This window comes from Leucoraja erinacea, chromosome 30, assembly GCF_028641065.1.
Source record: "Leucoraja erinacea ecotype New England chromosome 30, Leri_hhj_1, whole genome shotgun sequence".
NCBI lineage: Eukaryota > Metazoa > Chordata > Chondrichthyes > Rajiformes > Rajidae > Leucoraja > Leucoraja erinaceus.
In genome coordinates, this window is record NC_073406.1 from 26,000,235 (window position 1) to 26,027,035 (window position 26,801).

The following is a 26,801-nucleotide window of genomic DNA, read 5'->3' on the forward strand; positions in this document are numbered from 1 at the left end:
TTTAGTATTTGATTTTTTCCATCTGGGAAAAAAATGTTCTGACAATCTACCCTAGCTGTGCCTCTCATCATTTTATATACTTCTACCAGGTCTCCCCACAACTTTCAGTGTTCCTGAGAAAACAATCCAAGTCTGTCCAACATCTCCCTGGAGCTAATACCCTCTTATGCAAACATCATTCTTGTAAAGATCGACACAAAATGCTGGAGTAACTCAATGGGATAGGCAGCATCACTAGAGAGAAGGGATGGGTGACGTTTCGGGTCAAGACCCTTCTTCAGTGTGGGTGATGTTTCGCCCACGACCCGAAATGACATCCATTCCTTCTCTCCGGAGATGCTGCCTGATCCGCTGAGTTACTCCAGCATTTTATGTCTATCTTCAGTTAAACCAGCATCTGCAGTTCTTTCCTACATCATTCTGATAAACCTTCTCTGCACCCTCTCCAAAGTCTCCACATTCTTCCTGTAATGAGGTGACCAGAGCTGCAGACAATACTGTAGTTTATTAATAATAATAATAATAATAACTTTATTTATAGAGCACTTTAAAAACAACCACTGTTGCAACAAAGTGCTGTACATGACTAATCATGGACAAAAAAATTATTACACCACAATAAAAACATTAAAAGAGAGAGTAAAAACAATTAAAAAAACAAACATTAAAAACACTAAAACAGGAGCAAAGTCTAATGCAGTGTCAAAAGCCAAGGAATAGAAATGGGTTTTAAGATTGGTTTTGAAGATGGACAGTGAGGACAGTTGATACTTTCCCTCATTGCTTTGAACAATGAATATAGAATAAGCCAAGTAAACAGTGAGACATTAAACCTTGTGAATGTACATCTCAATCATTGGATAAGCTGGAGTTCACTGATTCTGAACTGTTGATCCGTGTTTAGCTATTTCCTCTTTTATACCACCCATATTGATTGAAAGATTAATAATGCTCGCCTGTCAGTTACCAGTAAGTTATCAGTAGATGAGCCTTGACTGGGGCTATCAGTTTATTGAATTGCTGTCTCTGGGAATCAAGAACTATGAAGCAGCTAAGATCGCCGAGGTGAGAGCAGAAAATTGATGATATGATGGTAAGCTCAAGAGCTACAGAGAAAAGCCGCACCAAGGTGAGAAGAGCAAGAACAAGAAATTAATGATGAGGTGAAATGTACATTACAAACAAATAAAGACACAACAACACAACATAATTTACATAAACATTAATTGTGATGGAAGGCCACTTACTAAACAGAGTTTCAAAGCCCCCGCTGGCGAGATTGTCCCGCGGCCATTAAAAGTCGGGTGATGCGAGGTCGCACACCGGGTCTTGGTGAAGCCCCCGGCGTGCGCTCGCAGAGTCCCGAGGCCATTCCGCCTCGCGGGGTGGTGCTGTAAAGTCCCCGCTCCAGGCCAAAGGGGGAAGTCGCCGTTGCGAGAGCCCTGAAAAGCGGTCTCCCTCCAGGGAGCCGCGGGCTCCCGTTGCCGCCGTCCACAGACCTGCCGTTGGAGCCTCCGACTCTCCGGTAGCAGCAGCAGCAGCAGCGCTCCTCCAGCTCCCGGTTGCGCCGTCCACAGACCTGCCGTTGGAGCCTCCGACTCTCCGGTAGCAGCAGCAGCAGCAGCAGCAGCAGCGCTCCTCCACCGCTCCACCCGCTCCGGACTCGGCCAGACCCGCGACGGCGACGGTGAGTCGTAGCACCAGAGTCCCCGGCTTCTTCCTGTTGGAGGCCGCTCCTCGTTCCGAAAAAAAAGGTCGGGGTCTCCAGTGCAGATTCTCTGCGTAGGCGAATAATGTGACGATGTCATTCACGTCACACATTTGACTTGATGGCAAAGAACATCAGATGCATGGCACTGTTTCTCAGTTTAGAGATACAGCGGAGAAACAGGCCCTTCGACCCACCGAGGCTGTGCCGACCTGTGATCCCCGCACACTAGCACTATCCTACACACACTAGGGACAATTTACATTTATACCAAGCCAATTAACCTGCAAACCTGTACACCTTTGGAGTGTGGGAGGAAACCGAAGATCTTGGAGAAAACCCACGCAGGTCACAGAGAGAATATACAAACTCTGTACAGACAGCACCTGTGGTCAGGATCAAACCTGGGTCTCTGGCGCTGTAAGGCAGCAACTCTACCGCTGCCCCACCATGCCACCCTAGACTAGCAGTCAACTCAGGATGAGACTGCAGGCTGACGCTGGAGTCCCAAGACAGATGACAGAGGTTCCTTTGTACAGAATACAACCAATTCTACAAAGTCCATTTTTTAATATTCAGTATTGGTACAAGGATGTCAAGAGTGTTATAATTGTCATATATACCGACAAGGGAACAATGAAATTCTCACTCGCAGCTGCTTAACAGACCAGTCAATGCAAACACACACAGTTAATATACATTAATTTTTTTTAAACATCAATAATATTCAATTATTTGTCATTTATAATAACCAGTCACTGATAAAAAAAATGGTATTTAACACCATTGTAGAGAAGAGTAACTTTGTAGAATCACATTCTAAGTGGTAGTAACCTTTCACAAATGAATGGCATACTCAGACAATTTAGAGGGCAGTTAAGAGTTAACCATATCATTATGAGTCTAAACTCACACAGGCCGACCTGGTTAGGATATAGATTTTCTTCCTTGAAGTGAACCAGAGTTTTTTCAACAAGAATCCAGCAGCTGGACTTTGTTCCAACACCATCTTTAAATTTACTGACATTATCACTATTGTTGGATGCATAATGGCTGGCGATGAGAGAGAACAGGGGGGAGGGGCATTGAAAATCTGACGGAATGGTGCCAATAATCTTGTTCTCAATGTTAGCAAGACCAGGGATCTGATTGTTGACTTCAGAAGGGGAAAGCCAGGGATTGATGAACCAGTCTTCATCAATGGGGTTGTGAGAGAGACTAAACACTTCAAGTTCCTGAGCGTGCATCTCTCTGAAGATTTGTCCTGGGCCCAGGACTCAATGCAATCAGAAAGAAAGCTCATCGTGTCTCTACTTCCATAGAGGATTGAGGAGAACGGGTATATCGACAAATACTCTGTTGAACTTCCTTCCACCGGTGTATGAAGGAGAGCATATTGATTGAGTATGTCATGGCCTAGTTTGCCAACCTAAATGCAGAAGGGGCAGCTCTGCCCGATCCATCCCAGATACAAACTTCCCCACTATCCTGGTCATTTTGCTACTATCATTGGAGAGAAGGTGCAAGAGCCAGGACACCTGGCCACCTGGTTCAAGAACAGCTTCTTCCCAGCAACCAGCGCTACACAACACTAACCACAGCAACTGTGATCTTCCAGGGACTGTGCATTTGGTTGCACTATGGACACCGTTTTTGCAGTTTTATGGTTATCATAAAAATGTTTTTTTGTATTTTTGGTCATTATATATTATCTGTGCATTGTTGCATTTACGGTTAGTAATAGTTAAACGCAGCAAGTAAGATTGACTAATAGGACTGGGTGTTACAATCCCTATGATTTCACTACAATTGAATTTGCTAACAATCAGACACATCTTCAGTTGTGTACCTCAACGTCACTGGGTGTTTGGGCCTTTTATCACAAGACACCCTCAGTCGAGGCAGGCCCACCGCAGGGTGATCAGACCCGGGTGTGTGTCTTATGGTTAACCTCTAAATGGTCCCGTGGCAGCCCAGACAGCATCTTTCCTCTTCAGCCACAGCCAGTGAATGTACCGTACGGCGGCATGGGAAGTTCTTTTATTGCCCTCCTTTGTTCTGTTTTTGACCATTAAACATTCTTGACTTGAATTGTATTTGATTCTTGATAACAACCTTCCCGATTTATTTAATTCATTGAACGCCTTTGGAGTGGGGGAGGAGTAAACCCCCGCAGGTCACGGGGGGAAGGTATAAACTCCGTGCAGGCAGCACCCGTAGTCAGGATCGAACCCGGGTCTCCAGAGCTCTACCACTTCACCACATGCTGCCCCGTGGTTCCATGTATAGGAATCATTCTGTACCAGGGCTCTTCTTTAGCAATAAAATGGTCATTGCAGCACAAATGGTCAGTCTGACATTGATGTTCATCTAGAAGAGAGAAGATATATTAGGCAGAATCTAGAAGAGCCTATGAGTTTGATAGCACCTGTCTTCTCCTCAAGATGTATTTTATGCCTCGTCACTGTTTGGAATGGTAATTTGCAGTGTGATTTGGAGTGTCTGGAAATTTTGTGATATATTGAAATCCCATCAACGTCATCTAAGAGCTGACCTTGCTTTATTTGTTCTTCTAATATCATTTTGTGAAATATTTATTTTGGTGTGTACAATCAAATGTTTCACCTCATGGTGTTGGTGCTAGAAGGTGTACGTACGGTATGCTTGCCTTCATTGTTAAGGGCATTGAATATCAGAGTCAGGAAATCATGATGCAGCTCTATAGGACTATGGTTAGGCCGCATTTGGAGTATTGCACATAGTTTTGGTCACCCCATTACAGGAACAATATAGAATCATTTGAGGTTGAAACAGAGAAGGTTTACCAGTATTCTGCCTGGTTTAGAGAGTTTAAGCTACAGGTACGGGTTGGATAGACTTGTATTATAGACAATAGACAATAGGTGCAGGAGTAGGCCATTTGTGATCATATTTGATCATATTTTTGCTGGAACGTCAGAGATTGAGGGAAGACTTCCTAGAAGTATATAAAGTTATGAGAGGCACAGATAGGGTGGAGAGGCAATACCTTTTTCCCAGGGTAGAAATATCCAACACTGGAGGACATATCTATAAGGTGAGAGGCAGAAAGTTTAATGAAGATGTGCAAGGCAGGTTTTCTACAGAAAGTGTGGTGGGGGCTGGAACTGATTGCCATGGGTGGTGGTGGAAGCTGATATCATTGTGGCATTTACGAGGCTTTTGTATAGGCACTTGGAATTGCACAGGACATTCGTTTGAAGATATATGACTTAAAACAAACAGATTTTGCACATTGAATTTATTCAGTCAGGCACTCTCCTGGTATGCTGTACATGCACTCTCTTTTCCATCTCCATTTTGTTGTTACTTAATGAAACATATTTATTTATGTGGAAGAGGAGTGACGCTTGAGTAGGAAAATGATTCCCAAATGTGCACAGGAGGCATTAATAATACAGGTGATATAATTGCCTGCTGGCCTAGTTGATTATTAATAGAATTTTCAAATAATAATTGCTGAATTATTCCTGAAAATTTTACCTGAGGTTAAATCTTTTGTCGGATTGTATAGGTCTGTGTGGCAGCTATTTTTGTTGTCTGCGTATTAACCATTTGTGGTGGAGAACTGCCTTTTAAGAGAACTTTCATATTTCTGAGGCTGGAGTAGCCATTTAATAGAGCATTTCAACATTGAGCAATGTCATATGACTCAAGAACAGGGCGGATCATAACATTTAAGAACAAACAGACATTAGAACCAAGTATGCCTGTATCACAGAGTAAACTCAAATTTAAGATATGCAGGAATAAAACGTTGGCCTTTTATGAGACAATTTAAAAGTGTACAAATGACACATAAAAACATATACTTCACTCACTGACCAGGCAACCCAAAATGACTGGCATTGTTGGATATTACGTTTATTTTGCCTTCCATTAGCAAGTTATTTCTCTGGATTTACACTTGCTATGTTGTCATTAAGGGTGACCTACAAATAATAAGATTTTGTGTTTAGTTTTAAAATACCCTTGTTGTTTTGAATATACTTTATCTCGTTTCCAGATGATATTTCATCATTTTTATTGAATAGCATTATTTTAAACTGTTCCATTTTGGGTCCAATGGTCCATGTGGTGAAGGGGAAGGTTGAATAGTGTTGGGGTTGGTGTGGAACTCAGTTTCTTTCCAGATAAACAGAATGTGTTAAAGTGTTTGGTAGATTATTGCATTGACTGATGTACCCAGAGACGTTCCTTGACAAACTTCCAGCCTGCAGTGTTGTGCCGAAATGTTGGATAGGATGAAGAGTGCTTTATTAGTTGTTTGTAGCATTATAGACTCCATTAATTATCCAGGTCTTCCATGCATGAGTTTCCATCATTCAATCTAAGTGCCTAATATTACTTCTTACTGCCACATGTTCTCACTATGTGAGTACATGCCCATTTGTCTCACCTTGCCATTCCCCTTTGCTGGAAGCAGGTTGGAAGCTGTAGAAGAAATTCTGAAGAAGAGTTCAAAGAAGATAAGAAAAAATTATGATCATAGAAAGAATGCAAAAAATCGGCCACTACAAGGCCACTACTTCCAGCAGGGAAAATCCTATATCTTCAGGACCATGTCAGTGTAACAGAGCAGAGGGCCACAAAGCCGTAGGAACAGAATTAGAGTTGTACTTAAGGAAGATCAGCGACAAAACAGGTTAATAAATATAATTTGTCACGTTAAAATAACTATTTAACATCCAGAAAAATTAACATTTATGTGTGAATTACTATTTGTTTCCACCGCTCCTGCTCTGGAATACACTGGTATTGAATCTTTCCACCTGTTTTCATTTAACATGCTGCATTCAATCTAATCTCTGAACGGTTTCAAGGAATAAGTGAGCGCACACCCTCTCTCAACATTAAAGTGTAATAGCAAGAACTGCAGGAGATTAGCTTTAGGAGTAAAGTGCAGTGTAATCAGGAGGAAGTTTCCAGTGCAAGAAGTAGTTGGGTGTCTGTGCCCTCAACCACAACCTTTGCATTAGAAGCATCACTCTGGGGTTTTAGGTGGTGATTAGTTATGCATAGGGTTGTCTCAGAGAAAGCCACCAGGTTGGCTATTTCCAACCATTGTCACGGTGGACTGCAATCAGCAACCATTCTCCCCTACACAATGGCACTTTTGACTGCCCCTCTCAGCCGAGGAAGTGGTGAATGTTACACGCTATGGCCAGGATACATGAGAAAGTCTGGAAACTAAAGATCGGCTTCCTCCTCTGCATTATTACCTCTTTCCTTCATCCCAGCAGTAGACAGAGGCACCAATTCTGTGCAGCTGAAGGCTTGGGCAGATCTTTGCAGGCTACTGATTCAGGAAATCTGATTCTTGACCTGTGTTAATTTAATACTAGCATAACCATAAAAGAATATCTTGCCCACCTCTGGAACAACAGGCAGACATTTACAGATCAGGGATTGAAGCTGGAGGTAAGTTGGGTTTCCATGAGGGAGACACTGTGTTGGAGAACTGCCTTTTAAGATAACGTTCATATTGCACAGAATTAGGACACAGGGTTTCAGCGTACAATGCGTAATTCCAAATTGCAGGGAAGAAGGAAGCTTCTATGTTTCAGATTCTTGACTTTCATAGAAACATAGAAAATAGGTGCAGGAGTAGGCCATACGTCCCTTCGAGCCTGCACCGCTATTCAATATGATCATGGCTGATCATCCAACTCAGTATCCTGTACCTGCCTTCTCTCCCTTTAGCCACAAGGGCCACATCTAACTTAAATATAGCCAATGAACTGGCCTCAACTACCTTCTGTGGCAGAGAATTCCAGAGATTCACCACTCTCTGTGTGAAAAATGTTTTTCTCATCTCGGTCCTAAAAGATTTTCCCCTTATCCTTAAACTGTGACCCCTTGTTCTGGACTTCCCCAACATCGGGAACAATCTTCCTGCTTCTAGCCTGTCCAACCCCTTAAGGATTTGTAAGTTTCTATAAGATCCCCCCTCAATCTTCTAAATTCTAGTGAGTACAAGCCGAGTCTATCCAGTCTTTCTTCATATGAAAGTCCTGACATCGTCAGAACGTTGCGAGAAATACAGATGCTGCACAAACTCGCTTCATTTCTTCTGGATTATGTTGCGGCAACATTGTTCATGATTCCCATTTTGCTAACTGGAAATAAATAGGCTCAGCTATCAGCAGTCTCAATTGTCCTAACGCATTAGGCTTTCCAAGCAATGCATGCTTAGGTCTCCCGAAGGTAATTTGGGTGAGGCAGTGTTATTTGTACTGATAAAGTTGGGAGTCACTGGCACCGACCGAGTCAGCCATCAATAAGACGAGATAGGTTAAACCTCGTTGATGGAGACACAAGAGACTGTAGATACTGGAACAAGGAACAAACAAGCTGCTGGATGAACTCAACTGGTCAGGCAGCACCTGTGGAGGCAAATGGACAGTTTGCGGTTTCATATTGAGACCCTTCATCTGGTCCCGATCCGAAATGTTGACTGCCATTAACCCCCCTACAGATGCTGCCTGACCAACTGAGTTCCTCCAGCAGATCATTTGTTGCTTCAGGTCTCCTTGATGTTCGTTTCTTATGTCTCACCAATGTATATTGAGAAGGCTTTTTACTAAGACTTGATGAATTAGACCAAATGGCATTACACAGAATGCTGGAGTAACTCAGTGGGACAGGCAGCATCTCTGGAGAGAAGGAATGGGTGATGTTTCGTGTTGAGACCCAAAATGGTATTAAATGGTTTAGGGATTCTTGGCTTTGTATTAGTTAGGCCTCTGACTGCTACATTGGCGTTCCTCTTTGGATCATGTGCATTGACTGACTTCCTACACTGACAGAGAACAATTCAGGCAGGAGTCGCCAAATCCTTTGCGAAAGCATAATTCTGGAAGATACCAATAATTTTATGATAATAAATTCACTGAATTGCTTCTTTCCGGAGTTTATTCCTAGTGTAGCTATCAATTAAGTTAACACATTGGCAATTTGAAGAATCAGGAGTGAATACATTCTGTCCAATTTGGTACTGTCAAATTCTAGGCTAATGAAATCAATGAATAATACTGATCATTACAGACATTAAATTAATATGCTGATGGAAACAAGGGCTGTGCATCAGCCTGGTACCATTTCACTAGTAAATCTGACAGGAAAAATAACAACCACTAGACTGCAGAGCAGTAAGGCCATAATTCTCTGCAGTGAGTACTGGATCTTTCAGAGATTTCCAGTGTGGGATTCAGATTAAGAAAAAAAATGACATGCTTTATTTATTGTGATGTCTTTGAATTTATGTTGAGTCTTGCAGCACATTATTCCCTTGCCTGCTAATACAGAAAGCACCACTCATAGGCCCCTTATAAATCATCAAGGGCTTTGCCTTTTTTGCCCCAAGGGTCAAAACAACAATGATTGTGGTCTTTCACTGAGTAAATAATGGCATTTATCATGCTTCGGTTTATCCTGCTAATTAAGCAATAACAGCTCAGAAGAACCACACGGGAAGGGAAAGAAATCAGCAGAAGTAAAAGCAACTGCCACTCTGTACGGTTAAATTATGTCTTTTGTCATTTCCAATATCTTGCCACTGGGTCCCCAATTATGTGAAAGATGCCAAGTGAATAAAAAGGAAAGACTTGCAGTTATATAGTGCTTTTACCAGCCTCAGCACTTCCAAACGTGCTTTATGACTATGAAGTACATTTGAAATGTAGTCATTGTTGCAATGAGATGACACACATATATTGGCACCATGGGCCCACAAACTGCAATATGATGTTTGTTTAAGAAGGAACTGCAAATGCAGGAAAATCGAGGTACATAAAAATGCTGGAGAAACTCAGCGGGTGCAGCAGCATCTATGGAGCGAAGGAAATAGGCAAAGTTTTGGGCCGAAACCCTGTGGTCTGAAGAAGGGTTTTGGCCTGAAACGTTGCCTATTTCCTTCGCTCCATAGATGCTGCTGCATCCGCTGATTTTCTCCAGCATTTTTGTGTAACTGCAATATGATAATGACCGTGTAATGGTTTAATTCGAAGATGGTGCCTATGACTGTGATGTGCCTGAACTTACAGGTTAAAGTGGCATGGTGTGGGGCATCAGGCCAGATTTATATGAGAGCATCCCTCTACCCGACAACAGCAGGGAGAGAAGACCCCTCTCCCTCTCCCCCTAACCACCACCGCTGTAGGCCGTGTCTAGTCTATGCCCTTGGCCTCTGAGAGTGGTGCCCGGTCCAGCCAAGCCCCAGGCTGTGGCAGGCCCACTCCACCGTCGAGGGACTGCACGCACCGTGTCTCTGTCCGAGGGTGAGCCGGGCCATCAGGGCGGGTACCCGGTCAATGGCACGGGCCAGGTAGAGCAGATTAGTTTATCTTGGCATCATGTTCAACTCAGACATTGTGGGCCGAATGGCCTATTCCCATGCTGTTATGTTCTGTTTTCAATGTGTAAAATACATTATTATTTGAAACTTAAATCACGTAACATTCCTTATTTCAACACTGTGCAAATTAAAATGAACTTCACTCTGGAGTGAGTTGCAAAACTGATATTTCCAGGATGTATTTGTATAACCACCAGGCACATCCCAGCTTTTCACTTTTACTCATCTGCATCGATTTTTACATTAGATATCCCACTGTGCCATTCCCAGTTTTCCAGCAATGAGTGAGTTATGCAGGAAACACACCTGAACACAATAGGTTTTCCCAATCTCAAGGCCAATCCCCACATCTTATTCCCAGTAACAAAGATTCTTGCATATTAAAACTTGTGTCAGTGACATCATCAGTACCATTTTTATCCTTCGCATGTGAGCATGGACTGCTTAAAATGATCAATCAGTTAATATAAAATAAAGGCAGAAAGTGCTGGAGTACCTCTGCGGGCAGGCAGCATCCATGAAGAACATGAATAGATGATTTTCAGGTCAGGATCCTTCTTCAGACTGATTGTGGAGAGGGTGGAAAGAAAGCTGGAAGAGTGGATGGGCAGGAGAACGTGTGGCAGGTGATAGGTGCACACAGGTGAGGGGGGTTTTGATAGGCAGATGGTTGATCAAAAATAATGAAATGCACCTCGCGAACAGGCCATTAATATAAAATATTCTCAGTGCCTGTAAATCTTACAAGAAAATAGTGATCCCACCATCCAATGTTATGCAGAGGATCATTGGTTGCCCTCTCCCCTCCCTGATGGACATCTACACCTCCCGCTGCCTTAGCAGGTCAAAGAAGATCACCAAAGACAGCTCCCATCCTGCGTTTGGACTGTTCGACCTGCTGCCCTCTGGAAGGCGCTATAGGTGCATCAAATCCAGGACAAACAGACTTAGGAATAGCTGCTTCCCGAGAATTATATCTACCATAAATTCAAATCCACACATGCACTGACTACACCGCCCAACACGGACTTCCATCTGTATATATGTATATATGTATGTAGCGCCGTAGAATTTGTGCACCTATTTTCCCCCCCCCCCCCCCCCCCATCTCCCTTCTGTTTTGTTTTCTGTTTCTTGTTTTTTGTGTAAAATTGTATGTATGCACTGAGTACGAGCAGCTTTCAGTTTCACTGTACATGTATAGTGACAATAAATGGCATATCTATCTATATCTATATCTATTCCTGAACAAGTTAACATTTGAATCTCCAGGACTTTCTTCACTGATTACCTTAGAATGACATCATAACCAGTCCCCAATCTGATTTATTTTATCTAATGACTACATGTGTGAATTTTGCAGTAAAATTGTGGGTTTGATATTTCAATAGATATGAATCAGAAACTGTGGCACCCTCCCATGTGTAGGAAGGAACTGCAGATGCAACTCGTTCACAGCAAGGCCACAGCTAAAAATGGCTTCTTTCCTTTATCATCATTACTTGTTGCATATCTTTCATTCATTTGTTCGATATCTCTCTTGTTTCCCTTTCCCCTGACTCTCCGTCTGAAGAAGGGTCTCGACCCAAAACATCACCCATTCCTTCTGAACAGAGATGCTGCCCGTCCCGCTGAGTTACTCCAGATTTTTGTGTTGGCCTAGGATATTAAATGACACATTTAGGATATCAGCTCGCAGGAGGCAGAAACTTAAGGATTATGAGCAAAATTGCAAACGAAAGGAAACTAACCTTGCTTTAGAATAAATGCATTTTAGTTTCAGCTGTTCCACTAAAGAGAATACACTGATTCATCTTGCCCCTTCACTAGAATACCAGAAGAAACTTCTGATTCATTATTCCCATCTCAGAAAGGGGAAGTCGATGACTGGTATGAGAATGACTGTCTTTCCTGAATTGGAACAGCCTCATTAGAAAGGGAAGAGAAAACATCTCTATGTTTTCTAATACATTCTGTGAAAGACATGCATGTAGTGCATTGTTTTCAACATGTTTGGCTGATTTTACCGATGCAGTTTGAAGAAAGACTAATTCTAGGAATAAATATCAATCTGTTAAACCCAGAGGCTGGGCGTTCTCGTTCTATATTGCATAATATGAGACATGAATTTCTCAGACATAATCATGTTTTTGTTTTAAGTCAGTAGGAAAGGAAAATGATAGTGACTTTCCGAGCCAAAGGATAATCCAAAGCCAAAGGTGAATCATAACACTTTAGTTGCCATATTGAGGAGAACAAATGATTTGGGATTTTCTTTCTTTCATTGTTTGTCTGTGGGAGTGGGTCCAGGGTGGGGTGTATTTGCAGAGGTGCTGCATGCTTCAGTTTACCTCGTCCAATTGGCCTTTTTATGTGAGAGTCAGATACTGAGGGCTTAAAATCTTGATTGTTTTATTCGATATTAAATTAAAACCAACAGTTTTACACGGATAACTGTCCATGTTAAACTACCACAAATATGAAATATGTGGTCAGATATTCAAACAGCATTGTGGTCAAATGGAATTTTTACCTGATGTTCACTGTGGCAAAGTTGCTAACTCACAGCGCCGGAGACCTGGTTCAAGCCTGACTAAAGATGCAGGCTGTGTGGAGTTTGTACATTTTCCCTATCTCCCTGGTTTTTTTAAGTGAAGCAGTATGAAAATGTAAGCATCAGTGATAGGATGAGAATGTTTATACTGATGAATTGTAATATTTATGTTGGCCTAAAATAGGACACCTTGATAGTGTCCTCTGTGATGTTCACAGGAAAGACTTTGAACTCTTGAAGTTGGTTTTCTCTGGTGCTCCGGTTTCATCCCACATTCCCAAAACCTGCAGGTTTATAAGTTGTAGGAAGGAACTGCCGGTGAAGGTAGACACAAAATGCTGGAGTAACTCAGTGGGACAGGCAGCATCTCAGGAAAGAAGGAATTGGTGATGTTTCAGGTTGAGACCCATCTTCAGACTCTTAGTAAAGAGGAGGGAGTCGGGGCTGAACAATGGAACTTATGAAGTGACAAAGGGCATGTGAGGTGTCTTGGTCATAAGTAGGGAGGGACTGGACCAGTAGGGATGGGATGGAGTCGAGGTACGTGCAAAATAATTCAGTTGGACAGGAGCATCAGAAACAATGGGTCTGCCAGGGCACTTGTGTTTATTGATTTTGGGGAGAAGATAAAACCGGGCCGTGTGAGGCTGGGGAGTGATAAGGTTGGAGGCTGTGGAAGGCAGACAGCCGGAAATGATAAAATCAGAAATGGTCTGTGAGATTATGGCCTGGTGTTCATCTGTGGGATCATGATCCAAGGATATGTAGGCGGAGGTGTCTGAGAGCTGGCCGCTGGCCTCAGTGCAGTTGAGGTCACCATGCCAGTCTACCACGGCACCTCCCTTGTGTGCGGGTTTGTTGGGGTTGGTGCAGAGTGAGCTGTACTTTTGGCGGAGGTGAGGTTAGAGTAGGTAAGGGGAGTGGAAAAGTTGAGACTGTTGATGTCACGCTGGCAGTTGGAAATAAAAAGGTCTAGAGAAGGTAGCATGGTCGTGAGGAGTTCCCGCATCCTGGGAACTTGTCGCGGCCTCATTATGGTGAACATGTTGAAAAATTAGCTGCGACTAGAATGATGGCGCCATGGAGAGTAGCGAGAATTCTCGTGCCGTAAGTGGGTCGCTGGGAGGTCAAAGGTTCTCGTAGGTTGTAGCCGGTGCCGACCGGTGAATTTCATTGGCTCATTGGGACAAAAAAAACATAAGCAGTAGTTTTCAGAACCAAGGATAACCGACAATGTTAATGTCTGCCGAGCTTCACAGCCGTGTATCTCTGGTTTCTTAAAAGTTGTCTCCACTCCTTCTCCCCCATTCTCCGCCCTCTCTCCCCACCCCTCTTTTAAAGAACTTGCGTGACCCTTCCCATACACTGTGCTTTCACCGTCTTAATTACAGCGCCTGTTCATCGCGGTGTGTGTCTGTATCACATTGGCTTTGCACCATGTGAATTTCACTCAGCGCTTCCCCGCTTGCCCTGTCCCCCGCCTGCATAACGGGCTGGTGAAGGAAGCGATGTGTATGTGTGTGTGTTCCACTCTGACAGTCGCCGGCAGTCGCCTGAAAAATCGCCTAAGTGGGACAGGCCCATCATTGTTTGCTGCATCTGTATGTGCTTGTGTACTGGGCCAATGTCCCTTTGCATTGCAACATTTCCCAATCTTTCACCATTTAAAAATTACTCTGCTTTTCAGCTTTGTGTATTGAAATAGATGACCTCACAGTTTACCACATTATATTCCATTTGCCATGTTCTTCCCCATTCACTTTGCTTTTCTCTATCCCCTTGAAGCCACTTTACAACCACCTCCCTGCTGACAATCTCATGCAGTTTGTCTCATCAGTAAACCTGGAAATATGACATTTGGTCTCAGCCAAATTGTCGCTTCATGGTTTTCCTCCATTCAAATGTTCACTTTATAAAATGGCACTACAAAATGTTTTAACTCTTTTGGTACATATCTTTGATTTACAATGTGGTTTTTTTTTGCTGTAACACAGATTGTACAAGGAATTAAGGAACTCAAATTCCATTAATACATTTCACTCAGCCATTTTGATTTACAGTTTTGGCATATTAAAATGTTTTCAAAGAAGCTGTGTAGCTGGGGCTCAAGTAGTGAGAGAGGAGCTTTCTCAGAATAATCTATGAGAAAATCTAACTGTTTGTGTTAAAGAAAAGATTCAGTTACACTACTAGACTACCAATTAATGCAAGGATATTGATGAGCAAATTTGCAAGGAAATTCCGGATATGGGCAAAGGTCATCGAGTGAAAACAGTGGATATTTCAACTATCGAAAAATAGATTGGGATAATGATAACATGAGAGGCAAGGAGAAGGAGGATAATCACAAGAACAATTTTGATCAGTATATTTTTGGTCCATTGTGGAAAGTTGCTTTGCTGGACTTGGATCCGGAAAAATAATCAAGGCCAGGAGGAGCAGCGTTGATGTTCCCAATGAGGAAACATTAAAGAAATAGTGAACATAATACGAGAAGATTTAGGATAGAAATTGAAAGGAGAGAGAGCACTCCAAGGTAAATCTTGGGTAAGGGCCACTTTCAAAGGGATGAGATTTGATCGGGCCTGGTGAACAAAACTAAGTTGAACAATGGGATGTGTTTCAAACACAGTCTAAGTGTATTCTTACCAGGGGGAATGGTAGCGAAATTAGTTATAGTTTCTAAATAAACAAAGTGATAGAGTGGAATAGGACAAATAGAAAAAGGCCTATGAGAATGTCAGATTGTTGACATGTGATACTTAAGTTGATTACAGGGAGGCAAAATGAAAATGGATATAAAAGAGGTGAAGAGAGAGAATGAGAAAAGATTGACTGGAAGCATGAAATGGTATTTATAAAATCTATATATTACTAAAACTCTCATTTTGTTCGTTTGTTTATTTGTTTGTTTGTTTGTTTGTATGCATGTGAGTGATTTCCCGAAACAACAGCCAAAACAGTATACAATAGTGCTACAATGTTGGTTCCACTTCACTCACCATCGTCATGGGGTGTGCATTACCTTAGCCAAATTTCATTCAGATTGAAGGTATATTTTACAAGTTATTGCCATTTTGAACTTTAAACCATCGCAGTCGCGCTGCCACTTGCCGGCAGCGTCTGTGCAGTTGGGGGGGGGTTGCCGTGAATCGCGTCACAACGGGGATCTCTGGCGCCACAATGGGAACCTGTCAGCCGCGCCTGCGCAGTTGGGGGCTATGGGTCAGTGGTGGAATATTGCCTTGGGGGAGGGGCCCAACGGGTCTGCACCTGGTCTCGTATAGTGTAAAGATTTGCGATTGCCCCATCTACCTTTGGTTTCACCAATGTATTGATGAGGTGATTGTTTTGCAAGAGTTCCTGAACTCAGTCCACGGGGAAAGCCATGAGCTTCCTGTTGCCTGCCATTTGAATTATTCATTCCACTACCACTCTGACCTAACATCATGTGGGCTCTTGTACTGTTACAATGAGACCAGTGAAAGCTAGAGGAACAGCACATCATCTTCTGTCTGAGCACGTTGCAGCCTTCGCACTTAATATTGTCCACAACTTCATTCATCAGTGATATTGTCTTAGCTTCCTTTTGTTGTTTTTTTGGCTTTTTTTCTCCTTTTTTATCTCTGAAAATAAAGGACATGTTTGTCCTGTCGTGATCTACATTTCATAACATCTACATATTTTTTCAAAAAATAAATTGCAGATCAATTGCAGGTCAAAGAACATGTCTTTTAAAAGTGATGCATTATCTTTTAAAATTGAGAAACTTCATCTGCAGTATCTTTTGTCTCCTACATTCCTCTCTCTATCTCTCTCCATCTCTCTCCTCTCTTCTCCTCTCCCCCCCTCTCTGCCTCCTACTTCTCTCTCTCCTCTCTCTCTCTCTCTCTCTCTCTCTCTCTCTCTCTCTCTCTCTCCCTCCCCTCTTTTTCCCCCTCTCCCCCTCCCTCTCCCTCTCCTCTCCCTCCTCCCTCTCCCTCTCTCTCCCTCTCCCTCTCTCTCTCTCTCTCTCTCTCTCTCTCTCTCCCTCTCTCTCTCTCTCTCTCTCTCTCTCTCTCTCCCTCTCTCCCTCTCTCCCTCTCTCTCTCCCTCTCTCTCTCTCTCTCCCTCTCTCCCTCTCTCCCTCTCTCCCCCTCTCCCTCCCTCCCTCCCTCTCTCCCTCTCTCCCTCCCTCCCTCCTCCTGTGGGTTGATGGAGGGTCAGCTGAGTTCTCATTCCATTGAGTAGAGAGCCTCACTGATCTCCCAAAGGGAGAGGGTGAACACCAAACTGAACAATGGTGTCTATAAGGAGCTGGGGCTGGGACAGTCTTGAGATGATTGAATGGACAATGAGAGTGTCTTTAACTTCCACCATGTGAGCTGTCTACGTATGTGTTGTCACTGAGGAATAGTCATAGCTTAACTTAAACGTATACATCAGAGTACGGCATTTTGTGAACATGGTAGTGGATGCTGAGCCATTCTGTGCCTGCTCGTGAATGGCTGTGGTACTTCGAGTGAATGGTGTACGCCCATGTAAATCGATGAAGGGGAGTGTTATATCTAGTCAAATGTCCATGAAATACTAAAGGTTAAGTCACAGTGTGAGCAATGTGTGGAGTGACCTGTATGTGTAAAGAATGATGTATAACAGTCTGATTCTGAATATAGCTACAATGTGAATGAGTCTTTTAAAACCTCTTTCTGAGCAATCAGTGTGAGCAAAAGCTGGTTGATCTGTGAGCAAACTGTCATTCAGATCAGTCTGACTGGAAACCTTGCCGATGATGAATTTCTGGCTATACCCTGCAGTTGACGTCATGCGGATGTTTCGTGCCAGTAAAAGATAGAGCAAAGGTGAAAATGTCCTCAAACTGCTATTGGCAATGGGTATTAAGACATCCAGAAATGTTTTCAATATTGCTTCCCATAGAGTCATAGCTCCACCTAAGTACAATCTTAAATGCTAAGTCAATGTTGCTCCTTTTTTGGAATTGTCTGAATTGTGTTCCATCCCTTGATACTTTGAGTCAGCACATTTCAATTAGATAGGAGTCTTAAAGATAGCGGAGTCAAGGGATACGGGGAGACAGCAGGAACGGGGTAGTGATTGTGGATGATCAGCCATGATCACAGTGAATGGCGGTGTTGGCTCGAAGGGCCGAACGGCCTACTCCTGCACCTATTGTCTATTTCAGCAATCAGGACTCTATACCGAGTTGAACAATTTCAGACAACATTCTCACCATGGATGGTGGAAATCTGAAATAACAAATAAATGCTACTTCCTGTTTGAATTTCAGGCGGAGATTCAGATCTTTCCTCCAGATTGATTTTATGTATTTGAAACCTGGTGGTCTGATTGCTTTTATCCCGCAATCTATCCTAGCACCAACCTTCCTTTTGTTCTCCCCTCCCTTTCTTCCTTTCTCAGCACTTTAAATCATATTTATTTCTAACGCTTGAAATTCTGATGAAAGTCATCCTTCACCCTGGACCTCCCCACAATTTCTCTCTCGAGAAATTAATACCAAATCTGCTGAAAATTTCCTACATTTTCTGCATTCGTTTTTTATAAATAAGATCTATTTCCCTGTTTATCTTTAATTTCATTCAGAAATCCAAATATGCTGCTTCATGTCTGAAAAACCCCTGAAAATTCACATATTTTGCTTTGAGAGGAAGGAAATTTATGTGAATATGGAATTACTTCCCCTCTCCTGAGTCCCCCACAGCCCCAACCCACTTTTCCCTCTTCTGATCCCGTGTCTGACCCCCAGCTCCAACCCCTGCCATGTTTCACCATCTTCCCTGACTTCCCCTTCACGAATGCCGAGCAGTTAGTCCTCAGCAGAGTTCCCCCTCACATTTGTAATCTTGCTCTGACACCTCAAAGAGTTCGAAGCCCACCATGATATCGTACTCTGCTTCAGTCACATCCACCTGTTTCTTTGGCAAAGTCCCCCACCCCCCCCCCCCCCCCCTCCTGGAGACCCTCTACCCTCTCTCGAACATCAAACCATCTTGATTTCTCGACTCCCCGCCCACTCCAATATCATCCCTTTCAAACATACAGATATCCACACAATCAGTACAAATCCCAATTAAAAAATGATATAGATGGATTTCAAACTGAAATATCATCTGTCCATTCCCTCCACAGAGGCTGCCTGGTCCACCGAATTCCTCCAGCACTTCGGTTTTTGCTTAAGATTCCCGCGTCTGCGGTTCGTCATGTCTCCAGACTTATTTCTGAGTGGGATAAAATGACATAGGCCATCGAATGCCCTGAATGTGGCCATATATATTACGAGCTAGAAAATGAGTTGCCAGGAATACACTTTGCAAAGGTGTCACCAGGAATGTAAGATATCTTATTTCATTAGGGTCTATCACAGCACTTTGGAGATCCAATTCCCCATCTCCATGCAGCCAAAATGGACCCTTCACCATCTGTCCACAGGTGCTACCATGTATTCCGACATTTTCCATTTTTACTCCTCAGGGAACTTGGGTACATCCTGTTATGTGGTTTTCATACAACTAAATAGTTAGTTTAGTAAGATTCTGTTCAGTTGAAGACGCAAGAGAATAAAGATGCTGGAACCCTGAGCAAGGAAACAAGGTGCTGGAGGAAGTCAGCGGATCAGGCAACAGACAGCCAACCATGACATCTCTGGGTGCCCGCTCTACCACCCACCAAATGGAGCTCAGGGCCTGGCAGACATTGACGCCAACAGAGACAATAACCTGGCTGCTCAACACCCAGCTTGAGATATAACTATTCCTTTGGTTAATGATTCATTCGCAAGAAGAAGAAGGCAGCATCTGTTGAAGGAATGGAGTTTGAGTTTTCTGTAGGTGCAAAAAGAAACTAAAATTGATTAATTTAATCACTGACACCCGGGATTAAATTAAACGAAACCTCTTCCAAACAGAGCAAAGCGGTTTTATACAGCGCTGTGTGCAATCAGCAAGTATTGCTTCTACTCCAACCTCCCAAAGATTCAATGAAATGAAAGGGCACGGAAGAAACTGTCTGCACTGAGCAGCTACTTGAAGAATTGAAACCATTAAAGAGACAATGTGGAGATAAAGGGGTGGAAAAGTTAATTAAATTGTTCAGTAAAAAGCAGGAAGAGAATTCTATATATATTTTTTTAATTTCTTCCCTCTTCTTACACATTATTTTTGCTGAATATGGTCACGCTGATGGTGGATTATTCCATGTTTGCCATTTGCCACCCATATCGCAAATAGTCATTCTTCAAATAGTCAAAATAAGTCATTATTTTATCCCATCCTAAAACACTTGTGCACATTCCCCAATTAGGATCTGTGAGCATTTCTTCTGACTTGTATGATACAGACATGTCCAAATAAATAATAAAACACCAAAATTCTGCGAATGCTGTGAAATTGGAAATATATCTAATAAACTATATACCAGATGTCTATGTGGAGGTAGTATTTTTTTAAACAATTAAGTAATTCCTAAACAAAATAACTACTTCTCCAAGATACCACCATATACTATAACATCTATCCCTCATCTTTGGTTAATAAAACATGAAATCATAAAATAAATGTCTTCCGTCCATTTGCTCCACCAGTTGGGATCTGAGTAAAATCTATTATGCCTTATCTCTGCTGTAATTTAGTGAGCGAGGGTCGGATTTCAACTGTTTAGATTCACGGCTTTGTGTACCACAGCTGCAGTTGAGATAAATCCTCATCAGGAACAAAGTTTGAGTGACCTTTACAACTAGTCCTCACTTGTTCACTCCAAACTAATTTATCAGGCTTCGTTTTGGCCGCGATTCCCAGAGAGGTCATGAAAGAACATTATTAAGAGTCTGAATGAAGGGAGGATTAAGAAGCTTGGCTAGTCTCTCTCACTGCAGACACCTAGTTATTTGGCTTTCACAAGAATAGGAGGCAGAGAGAGAATCTATTACTATCCAGGAGTGCTTCCGACAGGCCTTAGCAATGTCTGACTTTATGCTCCCAGTTTTTTTTTCACAAAAAGAATCAGGATATTCTGTCTGTTAATATTGTGATGTGAAACTGCCTTCTTTAAACTTAAGGAACATTTACTAACCTTTACTCACTGAAGGAGACTTGAGAAGCAAAGAGGAAGAGAGGAAGAAAGCCTAAACTCTTTGTGTTGCAGCTCAGATTTGATCCAGTAGCCCTTGGATCAGATATCTTTACAAATTATTATAAGTTTCGTTTCAAATTGTATTTGTACAAATGTTATTTTGTTTCCCATTTTAGTTATGTTTCTGTCATTTACCCATGCTGGCAATTTTCAATTCATTCTTGCTACACTCCCCCCATAACCAATCGAGCAGCTAACTCCAACCAGATCACATTAACATGGACAGTAAACTCTTGAAGATACCTTAGAAAAGTAATAATGTTCCATGATGTGCTCAACAGTGAATCTTGAGGGCACCATAGACAAATCTATCCCCATTCACCCTCAACAGTCAAACATTTCCTCAGGTATGTTACTTAAGGGCCGGTCCCACGAGAATGTGGCAAGCGCAACCTAACGTGGTCGCTTGAGCCGTCCGGCCTCGCGGGGCTGGTCCCACTTCGATCGTCGAAGCCGTATGGAGTTGTGCGGAGCTGGTCCCGACATCACGCGGGGCTCCGAGAAACTGACAGTGTTCAAAAATTCCGCGCGGCAACAGCCTGCCGGCCCGCAGCCGCCTCGGCACCGTATGCACTGATTCGATGGGCATGCGCAGCGTCTTGACGCCGTGCATCACGCGCGAACTTCCCGCGGACTTCGCTTGAACTTCATGTCACTCACTCGACCTCCGCATGACCCCCGCGCGGCCCCCGCTTCCGGTTTGGTCGCGCTCGCCGCATGCAGTCGCAGGCTCGTGGGACGGGCCCTGTACTAAAAGGTCGCAGCTCTGAAGACCGGGTTTGGTCCTGACTATGGGTGCTGTCTGTATGGAGTTTGCACGTTCTCTCCGTGACCACGTGGGTTTTCTATACGATCTTCGGTTTGCCCCCACACTCCAAAGATGTACAGGTACAGACGTTGTAGGTTAATTGGCTTGGTATAAGTGTAAATTGTCCCTAGTGTGTGTAGGATAATGTTAATGTACGGGGATCGCTGGTCAGTGCGGACTCAGTGGGCCAGAGGGCCTGTTTCCACGCTGTATGTTTAAAACTAAAAATGATCAAAGCAGGAAACCTAATCGAGCCAACAATCACAGAGTCATGTAGCTCAGGAACAGGTCCACATAGACAACTCCAAGTCCTGATCCAGAGTGCCATCAATATAACAGGTGCTGGTAAATTACCTGGGAAAGGCACCCATTACTTTTTAAATAGTTGCTGTATTGACCAGGAGGTCCCAATGTGTCATTATTCTGAGGACAGTAATCATCGGTGACGGCGTGCTCTGTACGAGTCCAGCACACAAAACTCAATGACATGCATTTAAACTTGACTGTGGGTGCAGTCACCAGAACCCGAAAGGTAACACCACCTCTGTTGTATTTAAATATCACCCTTCCTGATTTGTGATTCCCAGACATTGGGTAAATTACCAGTAAGACCCCAAGCCAGCAGGATCCTAGTGATGCTCAAATTGGCATATAGTTCATGCAACACTCTTTGCTCCCTATGGCCTTGAATCATCAACTTCATTATAATGTTAAATAGAATGAATCCTGGACTGGAGACAAGAAACTTATCCAAAGCCAGTTGGCAAGGTTCTCTGATTTTCATCAGACTCAGGGTACATGAGCATCTACAAATCTCTCCTCTGTCAGTTGTGGCTACTTTCTGCATTACATCATCATACCCTATCTTCCATACATTTAATGGAATCACCTTTGATATAACCAAAATACAGGCCTAGCATGGACATATTCCCTGCCACAGAGGGCAGTGGAGGCCAAATCACTGGATGGATTTAAGAGAGAGTTAGATAGAGCTCTAGGGGCTGGTGGAATCAAGGGACATGGGGAGAGGGCAGGCACGGGTTATTGATAGGGGACGATCAGCCACAATCACAATGAATGGCTCGAAGGGCCAAATGGCCTCCTCCTGCACTTATTTTCTATGTTTCTATGTTTCTATATAAATCTCAGATTCAGTTTAGAAATGTTGGTCCAGCCATACATCAAGAAGTGTTTTTCTTTGTCATTGAGGATTATCTGTGCTTTGTGCTCACCACCTTCCCCTTGGCCTCATTTTAACATACCCTGATCCTGTTGTGTAGACATCGTCCATATACAAGCAACATTCAGCTGAAACAAGATCAGCAGCAAATAGAGAAAAAGGAAGAAAGACAATTTATTTCACACCGCTTTCCTATGTCATAAATCATGAAGTCGTTCTGAAGCCCACTTATTATTGAAACTTAACAATTGCAGCAGCATATCTGTGCAATGCACCCCCACAAATAGCAGAACAATAATGTTGAAATCATATGTTTCCTAATGATTTTAACGGAGAAAAAATATTGGCCTGGGCAATAAGGCGAATTCCCTAAAATAATCCCATGGAATATTATATGTTCACCTGCGAGGGTAAATCGAACCTTAGTTTAAAGGCTGATCTGAAGGACATCACTTCTTCAACACTGCGCTGAAATACAGTTTAGATCTTTTGTAATTAGAGGTGATCAAGAACTGGAATCCTAAACCAGTGATGATTGGTTTACTACCCTTCAAACACCAAGTTTAGACTTAAGGGCCTGTCCCACCAGCATGCGACGCCATGCGGCAAGCACGACCCAATGTGGTCATTTGAACCGTACGGCCTCGCGGGGCCGGTCCCACTTCGATCGCCGGTGCCGTATGGAGTTGTGTGGAGCTGGTCCCGACATCGCGCGGGGCTCCGAAAAACTGACCGTGTTCAAAAATTCCGCGCGGGAACCGGCCTGCCGTCCCGCGTACGCACCGCCTCGACGCCGTACGTCACGCGCGAACTTCCCGCGGACTTCGCTCAAACTTCATGTCACTCACTCGACCTCCGCGCGGCCCCCGCTTCTGGTTTCGTCACGCTTGCCGCGTGCAGTCGCATGCTCGTGGGACAGGCCCTTAAGGCTTTATCACTTCATTTTGAACTTGCTGTAATATGATCATTGGTTATATAGGATGACTATTAATTTTATCAGTCACAAAACTAGGATGACCCAACACCCTCATAATAAGAGAGTTACTGGATATTTCTGAACACTCTAAGAGAATTGCTGGATATTTCAATCCTTCCTTGATCTTTTTGTCTCCATCATAGGGAGCAAACTGTCGACTGATGATTACTATAGCCCCATGTTGTCCACCTGTATCTCCTTCCCAAAATCCACAAGCACGACTGCCCTGGCAGATTCATTGTGTCTGGCTGCACGTGCCCCATCAACCTCATCTCCAAGTACCTCAAATACCGACGGCACTGTGGTGCAGTGGTGGAGCTGCTGCCTCATCGAGCCTGAGACTCAGGTTCGATCCTGACCTGGAGTACTTGCGGTGGGGAGTTGCTCATTTTCTCTCTGACCGCGTGGGTTTCTCCGGGTTCTCCGGTTTCGGACCACATCCCCAAGACATGCAGGTTTGTAGGTTAAGTGGTCTAACCAAAGCCTTGTTGAGCTGTATCATGGCTTCCTCACCCAATCCATGCCAGAATTCCAAGGACATGCTTCAGGCATCACTTGAGGCTAGAGTAGTCTATTATATGCAACAGTCTCTTTCTCCACCTCCAAGAAAATGTGTGCTGATTTTTCACACGAGTTCTAGTCCTCCAGCTTCCACTGTAGCCTGTGATTTGCCTTGAGGCCAATCAGCATCCTTGCTTACGGCCTCATTGAGCCTGAGACCCGGGTTCGATCCTGACCTGGAGTACTTGCGGTGGGGAGTTGCTCATTTTCTCTCATTTTCTCAGAGAGAAAATGAGAAAGTAAGCAAGGAAGGAAAACAGGCAGGGAACAATTTACACAAGGTACACAAAAATGCTGGGGAAACTCAGCGGGTGCAGCAGCATCTATAGAGCGAAGAAAATAGGCAGACTGAAGAAGGGTTTTGGCCCGAAACGTTGCCTATCTCCTTCGCTCCATAGATGCTGTTGCACCCGCTGAGTTTCTCCAGCATTTTTGTGTACCTTCGATTTTCCAGCATCTGCAGTTCCTTCTTGAACAATTTACTAACCTAGGTTTTTGCTAAATAAACAAAGCATTTTAACAAGGAGAGTAGGTTAATAATATTTGTTTGTCTACTCCAATCACAATCAAATGATTTCCAATAAAAAAGTATACACATATACACCCCCACACACATTGTGGAATGCATTATTCTTCAATGTACATATGTTAATAAACGCAGTAGACAGGAAATTCATTAGCACAATATTACTGACATTATGGAGAAGAAAACTTTGATAACCAATTTTGCCAACAATTCTTCAAAAGCCTATTAATAACTTTTAACTTTTTGGGCAAAATGCTCATGTACCATGCACAGTTTCTCTGTCATCCAGTCACACAAGTAATGTCGATATTTGTATGTTTTTCAAAATTAGGTCCAGCAAAATTGTGCATCATTTTAATCTTAATAGCGACTCCTGTGGTTCACACCATGTCGATCCAGCTTTCTGTAGGGCTCAAGACTCAATCTAAATGTTAATTAAAGGGACGGTCAACATTTCTGATAGAATCAGAGACTGAGTTCTTCACAAATCTGTGCAAAACAGACTTGTGGTAGACTGAACCAAACACGAGCCCCAGGTAGTTTCAGCAAGTTTCTCATCAAAATGTCATTCTCTTTATGCTGGATTTTTTCATGCATTTCCACGAGAAGAAATCCTGCATAAAGAAATAGATTCCATCTTGATTAAATGAAAGATGTGTCAAAAATTGAAGTAAGGCACCAGAAATCCCATTGACTGTAGGAAACTGACATTTGGATTCACACGTGGAAGGGCTATTAGCTCACAAACGTCCAAGCATTTATAGAGGGCGCTTATATACTTACAGTGACCTCTCTGCCAATCCTCTGTAACAAGTTCTTTGTGCAAGGATGCTCTCACCTTCCTCCAGAAGCCTGCATTTCTCTCCCTGCCACCCCCCCCACCCCCCCAAAACAAGTGCTTCCACTCCTTCCCATCATTTACAATGCAATCATTTCTTGCCACCATTCCCCACTGACTGAGATTCTGCTGGTTTTACTGAGGTCTGACCACTTCCTGAGGTCAGAGCTGTGAGGTACTATGATTGCAGGAAACCTGACTCCTGAAGTAGTCACGTTACATGAAGCAGCCTGCTGGGCACTACCGAATCTCACAACTTTGTTGGAGATTTAGAAAGATTGCAGATGTTTTAATGGTGACAAAATTTTGCAGATGCATTTTCTCGATTAATGTTTTTGCTGTGCATTTGATACTCATTGAGTTTGGGTGGTTTATCAGCTCATTATTTAAACTCACTAGTTGGTATTTCCTTCAGCACAGTTCTTAACTCTTGCTTCATGTTCTATAATCTTTACCTGCATTTCTAAGTTCACTCATCGTAGCAGATTCTGATATTTACAGAATCAGTACTGCTGACTGCTGTGAGGCGAAGGATGGCAAAGACGGCATGAGGAAGTGATGGGAATCAGCTGCATTTGAAAAGCATGTGTAATATAAACCTTCAAAGGTGGTTTAATGATAATATGACTTGATGCAGACAAGCTCCAGGGCTGAAATGATCGTTCAGTTCTAAGGAACCACTTTTTAAGATGACCACCCATCAACAAGGGCTTCTATTTATCCCATGTTCTCACACATTGAGTTTGAGTGAGTACTTTACAGGACAGTGGCAGTTACCAAGAAGAAAAATAGTTAACAAAAGTAACCTGAAGGATGTACACACAAGGAATTGCAGATGCTGCTTTACTAAAAAAGCTTTACTAAAAAAGTAACTCATTGGGTCAGGCAGAATCTCTGGAGGACATTGGTCAATTGCGTGTTGCGTTGGGACTGGAGAGGTCTGCAGATGGGTCCTGACCCAAAACGTCACCAATCCTGCATTTGTGTTATTTATTTTAACCTGCAAGATGTTCTGACATGCTTTCATAGAAACATAGTAAATAGGTGCAGGAGGAGGCCATTCGGCCCTTCGAGCCAGCGCCGTCAATCATTGTGAACATGGCTGACCAT

The 26,801-nt window shown here is 43.1% G+C and overlaps 1 protein-coding gene and 1 long non-coding RNA gene across 6 annotated transcripts in view; one reads left to right on the plus strand and one right to left on the minus strand.

The window, feature by feature from the left end:
• prdm16 (PR domain containing 16) overlaps nt 1–26,801 on the plus strand; it is a 733,455-nt gene that overhangs the window by 232,319 nt on the left and 474,335 nt on the right. The gene's annotated exons all lie outside the window — the stretch shown is intronic.
• On the minus strand, nt 1,929–25,733 carry LOC129711766 (uncharacterized). Its single transcript, XR_008725920.1, has 3 exons — nt 25,637–25,733; nt 6,147–6,195; nt 1,929–4,078 (listed from the first exon to the last, which is right to left on the minus strand). It is a non-coding gene; the product is annotated as an uncharacterized LOC129711766 (long non-coding RNA).